Below are 13,689 nucleotides of genomic sequence, written 5' to 3'. Positions count from 1 at the left end.
AGCGTCTATTTGATATACAAAATATACTGTTTAGAAATCCCACTTTAAGCACCTCACTAGATCTAGCCTACACATCACTCCTGTAAGAAGATCAATTAGTATTATGACATAATATCACTAATAAATCTTGTTTACATGTTCATAGTAACAATAATGAACATAAGTATAAGTTACAATTAAAGAATAACAAGTGTAGCTTAACTTACAGAGTTTCAAGCAAAATCGGGAAATTGTGCATGGAGAACTTTGGAATCGAAAGCTCTATCTCTCAACCGCTTTAGAGACTCGCTAAAGTAGTTGGGAAATAGAAGTTATAGGGACTAGGGATGGAAGAGACTCCAGAGGAATTAGGTGAGAATTGGTGAGAAAAATGAGTAACAATCGACTCCTATTTATAGCTGGGAAAAGGGGGCGCACCGCGCACCTTGTCTAGGCTGCCACATATCAAAATCTACCTCGTCTGCATCATCTTGTCAATGCGCACCGCACACACTGTCTGCTTTTTCTTGAATCCCCAAGCTTAACCTTCATTCACAAGCTTCAACACACAAAACTTCACTAAAAAATGGCTCACAAGCTTACAATTGCATTATGGTTTCTGGATTTAGGGTTTGGGACTTGGAGGCTGAAAATAAGGCCAACATGTGGGAATTAGGATGCTTAAATAGGGTGTAAAACCTCGAAATTAGGGTTTCACCCTACCGACCTACGCGTCGAGTTGATGCTCTTAACTCGTCGAGTAGGTTGCTTAAAACCCGCATCCAAATCTGTTCCTACTCGACGAGTTTGGGGCCTCCAACTCATCGAGTTTACATATAAAAGTGAATAAATGGTTATTTTAATTACATATCAGGAACCATGCGTTACATAAGGAAAGAATTTGAATTAGGGATTAAATGTATTATTTAATCAAGCAAACTTGGATTCATTTGTAAGTTACCTAAACTATAAATAGGACTCATAAGATACTAAATTTTAATGGCTTCTCATACCTAAAAGGTGGAGAATGAAATTCTCCTCCTCCCCTCCATTCTCTCCTCGAATTATAGGGTTTCTTGAGTTTTTGGTGTGATGCATTAGAGGTGCAATGGTTTCTAATTGACTTAATTCGACTTAAACTAAAAGATATGTGGTTCTATTCCTGAATTTGGTTCATAAGGTTTATAGTATTTGTTTCATAAGTATGTTGCTATTAATTTGAGAAAAGACATAGACCCAATTGAGGTTGCACGTATTCTTAAGAATTAACTGAAATTATACATGTACAAATTAAATGTAACCTAAAATCCCCAACAATAACCCGGATAATGGTGTCTTGAATAGTCACGATCGGCGTGTAGTCGTTTGATTTTTTCAAAAATTAAATATTGAATGGTCATGTCGTCTCACTAAGCTTTCTGACAATTCTTTGTTTGGTAGTCAATCATATGAATTTTGAATTAATAAGTGAATTGGGTAATGACTAATTATAAAGAGACTAATTATATATTAAACTAAACTACTTACTTAACTTTAGTTTCATTGATAATAATATTGCTTACTTTTAAAAATTAGGAATCTTGTCTACGGAAAAATTACAATGTACGCCTACTTAAACACAAGTTGGTAGCGATGGTCAAATATGTGACGTTATGATGCAATACAAGCACGCAAGTATCTACGAAATCAATAATACAATAAAAGTCCCCTTTTTAATTTTTTCATCCGACCTAAAGTCATTTAATTCATCAGGAAAGCGAAACAACATGTCTTTTGTATAGTAAGTCTTACTACCTTTAAACATACCACAACGAATAAATTAAACAAGTTCATGGAGATTTAATGAAATTCTTTGATATATTTTTCGGTTGAGTGCCATTGACTAGCGACGTTTACACTTTACACTGCTCCACATGGTACCACACTATTATTTCTTTGTATCACGGTAGGAACAATCCAAAAGTGATTCGTTTATGCATAAACAAATTCTTTCATTTTAAAATTGTCATCACCTCGTACAAGGGTGAATGGATATATGGTATTTTAATGAGATTAATAAACATATTTCATAAAAACGATAAAAATATTTTCTATATCACAAGATAATGCTAGTAAGAATACTAATAATATTAATCCAATGATATAGGCTTTGAATCTATTATGCAATGGAAAACAATTTCATGTCATTCATTATTTTAAACTTGATGGTTTAAAATGGTATTTGGTGATTGAAACTCATCTTTGACAATTTAGGAAATAAATGAAGCATTTTTAGGAATGGACAGATTCGACATGAAACATGGTACATTTTTGCAAAATGAAATGAAAACAACCTCTAAAAGCAGCAATAGATATGTAAGTTAACTAGAACTCTCTTTATCTAATTTCATTTGTTACATCAAGAATAACTATTAACTGAATATCATAGATATTAGATAACACTTTTCCTTGATCCCAAGATGATATTACCCGGTTGTTTGGACATCTTCTAGTGATTGAACATTTGTTACTTTAAAAATGATCGAAATTTTGTTACTTAAAAAATGATTGAACATATGTTTCATAAACAAAAACTATTAACAATGATGTTATTACAAACTTATTTTTCAGTATATAACGTTCCTTTGATTAATATTTCGGAAATAATTAAAACGTTGACAAGTTTTGAATTGTGAGATAATCAGTGGGATGCTATTAGTGGTTAACTGACAACAACACTTATAAAATACTTTAAAACTTTTCAATTATTTTTGTGATTTTTTCTACATAAATCTAATTGTAAATATAAATGTATAACGGATAATTAAATACCATCGGTACTAAGGCCAACAGGTAACCAAACTAGTTCTTTTTCGACATCACAATGTATATTTTATAAGTATTGATACCTCATGGTTTAATGAGTCATCTCAATCAAAATGTTCAAGAACTCAATTGTCAACTTTCAGTTTATAAAGCAACCGAATACGTTTCTAATGTAATTTTCTAACAATTTGCAAAGTTTGATGTATTATAAAAAGTGGCAAGGAAGAGAAAATGCTAGCCAATATAAAGTCTTAGGTGATGTTTGTTTTTTACAAAAAAACTTCTTCAAAACTCTTATTGTTGCGTGGTGCAGCACACGCGCAACATTTTTTGTTCCGCAGCAGTTTGTTTTTTGAAGCGTAAAACATCTGTTCATGTGCTTCTTTGGGAAGCACTTGTTGTACCTCTTCCCACCCCTTCATACTTAAACCTAAAAAGAATCCAACCCGAAAAAAAAAAAAAAAAAAAAAAAAAAAAAAAAAAAAAAAAAACACGGCTGCATGGAGCATAAAAATATAATTCATAAACAAAAAATTACCTCAAAATATAACCTACCCGTCTTATCTAATTTAAACAAAAATATGCATTGTCTTGTAGAAAAATCAATTTTTTTAAAAATTATCATCAATTGTCAAACATGCGCTTAAGGCTTAAGATAAAAAAAACATAACATCATATTATATTAAAAATATTAAATTAGGCATTATACATTTTTTGGTTTTGAAATGTAAATATTATAATTCATAGCGTCCATTAGTTACAGTTTATCATAACTAGAGTTATTCAAAATCGTATATACATAAAAAAAAAATGCAAAATGGAAATCCAATATTTTGGAAGGATATTATATACCAAAATTTATATATTATATAAACTTTTATATAATCCAAAATATTGACAAGATATCATATTTAAATCAATTTTTCGCTTGTTTCCTCGTCTCAATATAAAATCAATTAATATTTAATTGCCATTCTAAAAAAAATAAAAATAAAAATTAATATTTAATTAAATCGGACATAAAATGGATTCACGAAATATATTGATTTTGAATATATATATATATATATATATATATATATATATATATATATATATATATATATATATATATATATATATATATATAATTCATTTAATATTATTGAGAAAATCTACTCATTACAAAAAATAAAATTTCTGAATTGGAATATTTTTCAGTAACCCTAACAATATGTGTTTTCTAAAAACTATTTTATGTTTATTAAACTGGTTTATTTTATATTTTTAATGTCTGCAAAGCCTGCAGATGTTAACAAAAACAAACACGCTTCTAATTACAGTTTGTACTCGTTTGGTCCACCTATTCTGCTGCAGAAGGTTGCAGAGACGGTCCGCAGACTTCATTAATTTTTGCTTCAGAAAAACAAACAGCACTTTAACCACAATGTTTAGAGATGTACTTCTTAGATATATATTCACTACACAACAAGCAACTATTATAATGCATAGGCCTATTGGTCTACACACAAGACACAAATTCTAGCTCTAAACAAGAAGAATACCGTTTAGAAGGACTTATCTACTAATTAACATAAAATATTGGATTAATCGGAAAATGAAAATTATGAGGGATAACTTATAATTAGCTGAATTAGATAAGATTGATTCTTATCTACTAATTCAAATTAATCAAACTAAAAGATTAAGTTTATATAATGACTCATACTTAATTAGTAAGCGTAGTTTTGTTCCATTATAAAATGACCAAATTGTCCTCGTACATACAATGACTCATATTTAATTAGTAAGGGTAGTTTTGTCAAAAATCATAATTAAAAGAAAAAAAAAATCAATTTCTATTTTAATACACAACTGACACAACTGATATATGCCTTTTTAATCTAGCAACTACAACATTTTACCATCACAACAATGACCCATATGTCATCCTTGGGTGTTACCATGACACCATAAGCAACTAACATGTTGACCAATGACTCATATGTCATCCATGGGTGTTACCATGACACCATACACGACTCCCATGTTGACCAATGACTTATATGTCATCCATGGGTGTTACCATGACACCATAAGTACTATCATGTTGACCAATGACCTATATGTCATCCATGGGTGTTACCATGACACCATACTCGACTACCATGTTGACCAATGACCCATATTGTTGGGTTTTGAGCATTCTAACACTCCTATGGTGTACATACATCTCTAAATACCTTGGATCTATGTTTTCTCTATTATACATGCAAATATGAATATTTCAAGGCATTACCCTAACTAGCATACAATCTTTGATACTTGGGGTAATAAAATAGATAGAATACATACATTTTTGTTGTAGCTTCACTCCATGAAGCTCGAGAGCCTAGTGCCCCAAGTGTGACACCTCAAATGGTTCACACAACATCATCAACACTTGGAATAACCATGAGAAGAAAACACTCATGCTCAAATCGGCTAGCCCACATATATGTATCACTAGTGCTAATTGTTTGAGCTAAATGGGTCCTTATATAGTGTGAACATTAGGGTTACACCATGTAACCCATGACTTTACCCATTCCTTATGCTCCATGGGGTTTAACCTCCATGAATTATCCATGGGTCACCACATGGGTTACACCCAACATAAGGAATCATGGATCATAAGCCTATACATACATATATATATATATATATATATATATATATATATATATATATATATATATATATGTATATATATATATATATATATATATATATATATATAAGAATGAATGATTTACACAATCAATCCTCATATATTTAATTAGTCTCTTTTGATCACTAAATTAAGTCTAAATTAATTCTCTATCAATACTAATTAAATAACATGATTTCAAATTAATATATTAGAACTTATAATATATTAATATGTCACAAATGTCCTCTTCTCACAAAGGGTTTATCCAAATGTTCCGATGCCATGCAACCCAAATGGAACATGCCGAGTCGGGTCAAGTACATACCAATTATAGTTATGGACTTAGACACTACTCCACCAATCTCCCACTTGGATAACTCTAAAACTATTATTGAGTATGACTTCAACAACCAACTGGTAATCGTAGCTCTCAAAAGCCGTTGTCAAACTCTGACCTTTGTCAATGACTAGTCCATTAGATATGGGATCATATATTCCTCCATTCTACATATCATATGGACTGAGAAATGGATTATAAATCATTCTCTCTGTCCATTTGTTGTTTCCTGATTTCCGATTCATGATGACTGACTGATTGAACAGATCAAATCAGTCCTGGAATGGCCAAGCACTCACATGTGTCATCATTACATCATCGAAGGGCCCACAAATATCACTTTTTTCCTGAAGGTAAAAGGAATGGATAAAATTCTACTCATATGGCTTGTTCTACTACTTGTTGAATCATACACAAAGGCACGTTTTATAACATCGAGTTACCAATGCGTTTTCATGCAATCAATGTATAACCAACTCATAGTAGCAACTCATATCTCTAGGTTTAAAGAATATAAGATATTATCGTCTCATGATCACTCGTGATAAAATCCATGAGGTGATTCAAATGAGTGTGGGTTGAATCCAATACTCATAACTTATGAGTACTCATGAGTGTTGTAGCAACTCTTGCTATGTGCAACATCTTAGACATCTACAAGCCAACTCATGACAGTCTTGATTCATATCTACTTCCAACATATGACCGACTGTGGATGGTTTGAATAACTTAATTGGATTCGGGAAGAATGACCTAGTTTATTCTGGAAGTCAAAACATGCAAAATGAAACACAAGAGTAATTGAATCCAATATGGTATCAAAATCTATGAATATAAATAGAACACTTTTTATTTATCACCATATTGATTGCTTATTATTCATTGTTTTGGTTTTATCAACTTTATACTTGAATTAAAAACACTAGTTGTCCCATACTCCAAGCATGTACACTATGTTTTTCTAAACAATAGCTTTGCCACACACCAAGTATGCACTCTATGTTTGTCTATGATCCTTACTTTGTGAAATAAACCAGCTAAACATAATTTCAATGATTCTAATTTCACACTCCTAAATCCTTATCGTAAATGTAAGAATTCCAAAGTCTTATCATTTATCGAAATCTATTAGATTTTAAACTCATATTCACTACCCTCTTGTAATGAATATATACAAAGTCACAAAGACTTGTCAACAATCATTACAGGGTATTCCAATGAAGATCTACTCCATGGAAAGAAAGTCTCATATTCAAAGTACATTGCTTTGAATATGCTTCTTGCATTAAGTTTTTCTAATCTTACCCAGATTGCTTCCATCTATGGAGACAACTCCATATTCCCATTTTGACTATCATTTCTGAACAAGAGTTGCCTCTTTTCAAAATATGTCAATATGGTCCTTCCAAAGTTAACACTATACTTCCAACTGTCCCTGAGTAACCAATCTTTAGTAAACCTTAGATTGTCCTCGACAATTGCTTAATCGTTTTAGTCATATCCAATTCTAGACCTTTTCCCCTTCTTTAATGCCCTAGGCATTTGGAAAATTTAGAAAGGATAAATATTATATCACATGCCATCGATCCTGTATCCAAAGCAAATGGGATACGATGCATGATATCTCACATAAAGACATGATTCTAGACCAGTATTTTGCTACAATATTTTTTATTTGTCATGTTTTCAAAATTTGACTATGAAGAGGGATGTCGTAATCATAATCGAATTTTGAGAACGCAATATATAGAATTTTCTTAAGTTGACCAAACCAACATAAAATTCATATATATATTCTTGACAAAAGATGATTAAAATATCAATCTAAGCCTTTTTAGAATGATTAAAATCTCAATCTAAGCCTTTAGAATTGAAATGAAGTATAATTTCCTCTCCCTTAATTATAACAAAACAACTTTTTCAACCCCTGTAACCTCATGAATTGAAACTTTTGTTTTCTATAATTAACATTGCTAACTTGCAATACTTATCATAATTATCATGCTCCCACTAACATGATGATTCTTAGCACAACACTTATGCTCCCACTAGCTTTGACATGTATCCAGAAAACAGTTGGACTTCTAGAAGTCAATACTTTATTGACTTTCTTACCAAACTTCAGATTTCTGATACGAGATTGCTTTGATAAGACTTTATCAAAATCATACACCTTATCTTAGATAGCTCACATGTGTGTCTAAACAATTTAAGAACTATGAAAAGGGATGTCGTAATCATAGTACTGATTGTTTAGACTTTTTCAATTTCTCATAAGTCCATGTTAGTGTGCCAGTTAACCATGCACGCTCCACTAACGACTTTAAGAATGCAAAGATCACAATTGCTATCTTACTTAAAATCTATTTGGTGGAAGTGTTTCCTCACCATCATTTTCTTGAATCGGAGAGAAACCTTATGAACCTTAGATTTTATGGTGTATGTGTTCTTATCCATGTGAATTTATCACAACCATAATCACAAGACTAGGTTAGCGACAAATCCAAACTCATATGGACGAAACTTGTGCACTCTTCTTGCCATCGGGCAATACAAGGGCATGTGATTGCTTCCAAGTAGTTAAGAAAACAATTAAGAACATGTAGAACTCAAATGTATAGCCAACTTTAACTGGAATAGGGCTTAGAAATGTCAACATGATAGGTTATAAACCTTTAGTCGTGTGCTAGTGATGAAATACAGGTTTTATTCTTGATTAGTTCTTGAAACTATTTTAGGATCTTTTAGAATCCTACTTTTCTCTTGACCTATAAAACTTTCTTGCCAAATATTCAAGAGATAGTGTGGATTCTAATCAATACAAACACTTCACACAATTGGCCTTATTTGGTCTTTGTTTTATCTAAAACAACACAACTTACCAACTTCAAATGTACAAGAATAGAAAAGTTTTACTCTTACATTTGACAAGTGTTATAAACCTTCTTTAAGATGTGTCACTCAAGTTACAATCTTGGAATATGATTCTAAGATTTGTTTTGGAACAAAGTATGAATCATCTTCTTGATTTAACCACTTCAACAATTCATAACTCCTCTTCTTAGCTATCATAATGCACTTAGAGGATGAATTGTGATAAGGTCTCTTAATCATTAAGATGATCATATAACATGATGCTAAAGTACTCTCCCATCTTTTCAGATTTGAGAAACTTTTATCCTTTTGCCTAATTTGATTCTTCTTATTCGCTCTGCCATACATTGAAACTTCTCCGATGTCTCAGAATTATACTTCAGCTTGTAAGTATAACCATATTACTAAACCTTAGTAAATCATGACGAATAGTATTATCCATCTTTTGTGGTGGACTTTAGATAGTGCACAAGAATTTGTACTTGATCCCTTAATCCTTCTCTTGAGTCACATATACATGTGAACAAGGAACTAGTCTTAATTTTCCAAAAATGAAACTTCTCATTCATCATACTATACAACTTGCATGATTCCGAGCTTCGGTCCACTTGAACCTTGGATGATGAGACTCTTTCCTTACTTGGTAAATTTAGACAGTACCACAAATGAAAGAATCAAATTCATATTTCTCATATTGCTAGAAACATACAAACATCAAGTTTTCATAAATGACATTGTAAGGAGATATAAAATGACGTAAAAATTTTATTTATTTATAAAAATGCGGAAAAAACATTTCCTTACAATGCAACTTGAAATTAAAACTATGTTATTACATGTTTCCTAGCACTTTATCATAAATCTTAAGAAGTAGCTCAAGAAATCCGATCTTCAAACCATGCCATAGAAATCTATCTACTCAATCAGATTCAACATACTCTTTCTTTAAGTTTCCTTCCCTTTGCTTGATCCTGCTAAATATCAAAATGTAACCGAGTCACATTTTGTATTAAGAATCATCAACTGGGAACTTAATACAATTAGATAGTGGACTTACCTGAAGCAGGGTCAAACTTTTTGATTCTTTTTTCTTTCAGGTAGCTAGGGCAGCTTCGCTTCCAATGCCCCTTTCTTTTGACAATAGAAACATATGGACTCTTTGGTAATCGTACATGGAAAAATCTCAGAATTAGCCTTTCTTTTTAACATTTGGTCATCTGAGTTAACTATGGTTGATCCTTTTCCATTGGGAAGAGAAAGCTTTTTCAGATTTCCAATGTTACTGTAGCACCTGGTTCCTGGTATGTAAATCTTATTTGAGTGTTTTCCATTTTTTTAGCCTTGGACTCGACGAGTCATAGGTGCGACTCGCCAAGTAGATCCGGGACCCGGGACACGTTTTAAGTTGGCGACTCGGCGAGTCCATATCCTGGACTCGGCAAGTCACCGCTGTTGGATGAAACCCTAAGTTTCAAGTGTTTGCACACTATTTAAACTCTCATTCCACCCCAATCTCGCCCCCATTCAACCTCAGAGCCCTATACCTTGTTCAAGAGTTGTTTCTTTGTGAGTTTGAAGCTTTTGGTGTGCTCTCTTGAAGTTTGGGAGTGGGAAAAAGAGTAGATCAAGAAGAAGAAGAAGAGGAGGTCAAGCATCTTTGAGCTTCTAAGTGTGTTCCCTAAGGTATGACTTGATTTTCCTTTTGCCTCCATGCTTATAGTCCCTTATAGCTCCATTAAAGTCCTTCTTGAACCATTTCCAAGCTTGTGCATGTTTGGGGGTTCGTAATAAGCTGAGTAACCTCTAGATCTAGGCATGGTTGAGCTCTAGGGGCTCAGATCTACTGCCTTTATGGACCCATGTTGCATGAAAACCTTAGATCTACTCTTTTGGTGCATTTTGAACCCTAAAACCCTCATAGATGGATATTTACACGTAAAGTTGGAAACTTTACGTGTTATTCATGCTCTAGGAGCCCAGATCTACGATTGGCATGGACTGGATTCGAGCAAAATCACGTTTATGGCTCTTGCATGAAGCAGACTCGGCGAGTCGCTCATCTGACTCGGCGAGTCTAGTCGCGAGTCTCCGAGATTGTCCCCTTTTAGCTGTGTCGAGTTGTGTAGTGAGTCCAGGGTGGACTCGGTGAGTTGGAAGCCAAAACTCACCCATAATGGAACTCGGCGAGTCGATGCCCAGACTCGGCTAGTTCAAGGCAATCTCCTTAGATCAAGAACAGACTCGACGAGTTGTTCATACAACTTGGCGAGTCACAGTATAAATTGTTCATCAGATGAAGATGAACTCGGCGAGTTGTTCATACAACTCGGCGAGTATGATGAAGGACTTGAACATCAGTTTGGAAGGAGAACTCGTCGAGTCAACGCCTAACTCGACGAGTAGAAGCAGAATCCAGGTCAGTCGTTTGGATAGGGACTCGGCGAGTTGGCGAGCCAAATCGGCGAGTCGGGTCAACTGAACGTTGACTCTGATTTTGACTTAGGGCATGATTAGGGGTAAAATGGTCATTTTACCCAAAGGACAGTTAGCAGTATTTGACTAAGTGTTTGGTGGGAATTTCAGCCGGAGGATTTCCGGAGCAGCAGCAGTAGGCAGACTATTCCCACACAGATCAGCAGCTACTACGAGGTAAGTTACCTTCCAGTAGCGGTGGGTCTAAGGCCACAATGTCAGCCCACCGGTAGGAGATGTGTGATTAGATGACTTTCTTTGTGATATTCATCTAGGGTTGCTACTACCTGTGTTACGTCTATGTGTTAGTGACAGTAGGGGGAGATAGTCCCCCAGAACATCGGTCAATAGGGCCGAAGGGGCAGTCATGCCCAACCATGCTAGATAGACTATGTGATATATGTGTTATGTGGTAGTAGTAGGGGTGAAATAGTCCCCGGTATCCAGTCGAGAGGACCGAAGGGGAGCCAGCACCCAGATATGCTAGGCAGTATCCAGTCGAGAGGACCGAAGGGGAGGCCAGCACCCAGATATGCTAGGCAGTATCCAGTCGAGAGGACCGAAGGGGTAGGTCGGGCACCCAGATATGCCTGACAATTTATGTATGTTATGTGATTATATGGTATGTGGTACATTGGGGGAACTCACTAAGCTTTGTGCTTACAGTTTACAGTTTTGGTTTCAGGTACGTCTTCATCGAAGGGGAAGGAGCTGGCACGGTAGCAGCACATCATGCACACACGCTGGTTTCTGCGTCTATTAGATTTCTCTGGGATTTATACTCTGATATTTTGAGTGGTTCTATGATTTGGCTTTTAGACATGGTTTACGATGTGATGTGGTTGACCAAACAATGTTTTTAATTATTAACGTTTTCTAAAGTAATGTTTTAAAAATGAAATTTTTGGACGTGAAAATTGGGTCGTTACAAGTTGGTATCAGAGCCCTGGTTTGAGGGATTCGGACACACCTTCGGGGGTGTTTGAACTCAAATCGAGGGATTAAAAGATTTTGGAAAGAGAAAATGTTTTCTAAAAGGTTAAGTAAAGGGTTTTAAGAAAGAACAATGTGTGTGATGTGCGCGACCGGCCAAGCTCAAGTAAGTATTCCCCAATGTACCCATACAAGTTTATTTATGTTTATTAGTTTCTGTAGAACAGCATGCTAGAATAGGACTAAGGATCTAGGAGTGATGCCTTATGTGCCTGTTTTATGTGCTTCAGTATATGAAAGAGTTGCATGCTAGAGTTGAGTAGACAGCAGTAGGGTAGCCTGTTTAGGTTATTCCTGATAGTACGAGTTTGGCATTGTATGCTTGTTCAGTTCTCTCTACGAGGATAGAGTTGCTTGAGATTGTTTTTCTTACGTCCAAATGTTGTTTGCTTTGTGCTATGTGGGCTTTGAAGTGATGGGAGTTAACTGTTAGGTGAATACATTAAAGTCACATGTGATCAGGGTTGAATAATCTCAGAGTATTGGATTTGACTCTATTGTGTAGCTCTTGTTTGAGTCCTAACCGTTGTAGAGATAAGTCCCTTACTCGAAGGCTTATCTGAGCCTCAGCACATGTGATTGTATTCCGGTAATAGTTAATTGGCATCACCAAGAGGCCTTCAGCAGTTGAGGACTGGGTAGGGTGGAGTCAGAGGTTTCCTAGGGTAAGCCTAGGATAAAGAGTAGTAGTGATCAGCGGTAGGGAATGGACCTGGTTGAGTCGAGGCGGTCCTTGGGGAAGGTACGAATAGATGTGGAAGGTAGTATGGGACCGTACTACTGAAAGCAGAGGATCCGTACCCGAACCAAGGAAGGCTAAGATAAGACTACGAAACTTGTAGTGGGTGGGATCCCTCCAGGGGTATCAGTATCGCTAACAGTTGTTATTTCTTGTGTTTCAGAATGGCGGTACTACGCCCAAGGCCGACAGTTGGCAGTTCAGGAGAGGGATCGGGTTCGGGATCAGGTTTCGAGCCAGTAGATGAGAGGCTGCGCGAGTTCATCGCGTCGGAGATCACCAGAGGTATCCTTGAGTCGACCCCCATTATCTTCGGGTCGATCAAGGAGGGGATATTGGAGTTGATGGAGGATCGCCTCCAAGCATTCAAGAGTGACATGGCATCTAGCCAGTCGGGATCTCGCACGCTGTCCTTTAAGGACTTCAGGGGCAGTGGTGCGCCAGATTTCCACGGGGTGAAGGACCCCATTGCTGCCAGGCGATGGATTATAGACATCGAGTCTGCACAGTTGACTAGCTTCTGCCCCAAGGGGTCGAAGGTGAGGTATGCAGCAGGGTGTTTACGAGACCGAGCTCGAGATTGGTGGGAGTCAGTGGGTGACTCTTTGGGAGCCTCAGCTATCGAGGCTATGACCTGGTCGGACTTTGTGACCAGGTTCAGGGCAGAGTTTGCGCTGGCTGTCGAGCTTCAACAGCTGCCCAGAGAGTTTTTGGACATGAGACAGACTACGAAGACTGTGGCGGAGATCACTGCCAAGTTCTAGGAGAGGGCACTGTTGGTGCTCCAATATGCGGGCGATGAGGACATGAGGAGGACCC

Source organism: Lactuca saligna, chromosome 8 (genome assembly GCF_052625555.1).
Source record: "Lactuca saligna cultivar CGN05327 chromosome 8, ASM5262555v1, whole genome shotgun sequence".
NCBI classification, from domain to species: domain Eukaryota; kingdom Viridiplantae; phylum Streptophyta; class Magnoliopsida; order Asterales; family Asteraceae; genus Lactuca; species Lactuca saligna.
The sequence above is the reverse complement of the archived record's forward strand: the minus strand, read 5'-3'. Positions refer to the sequence as shown.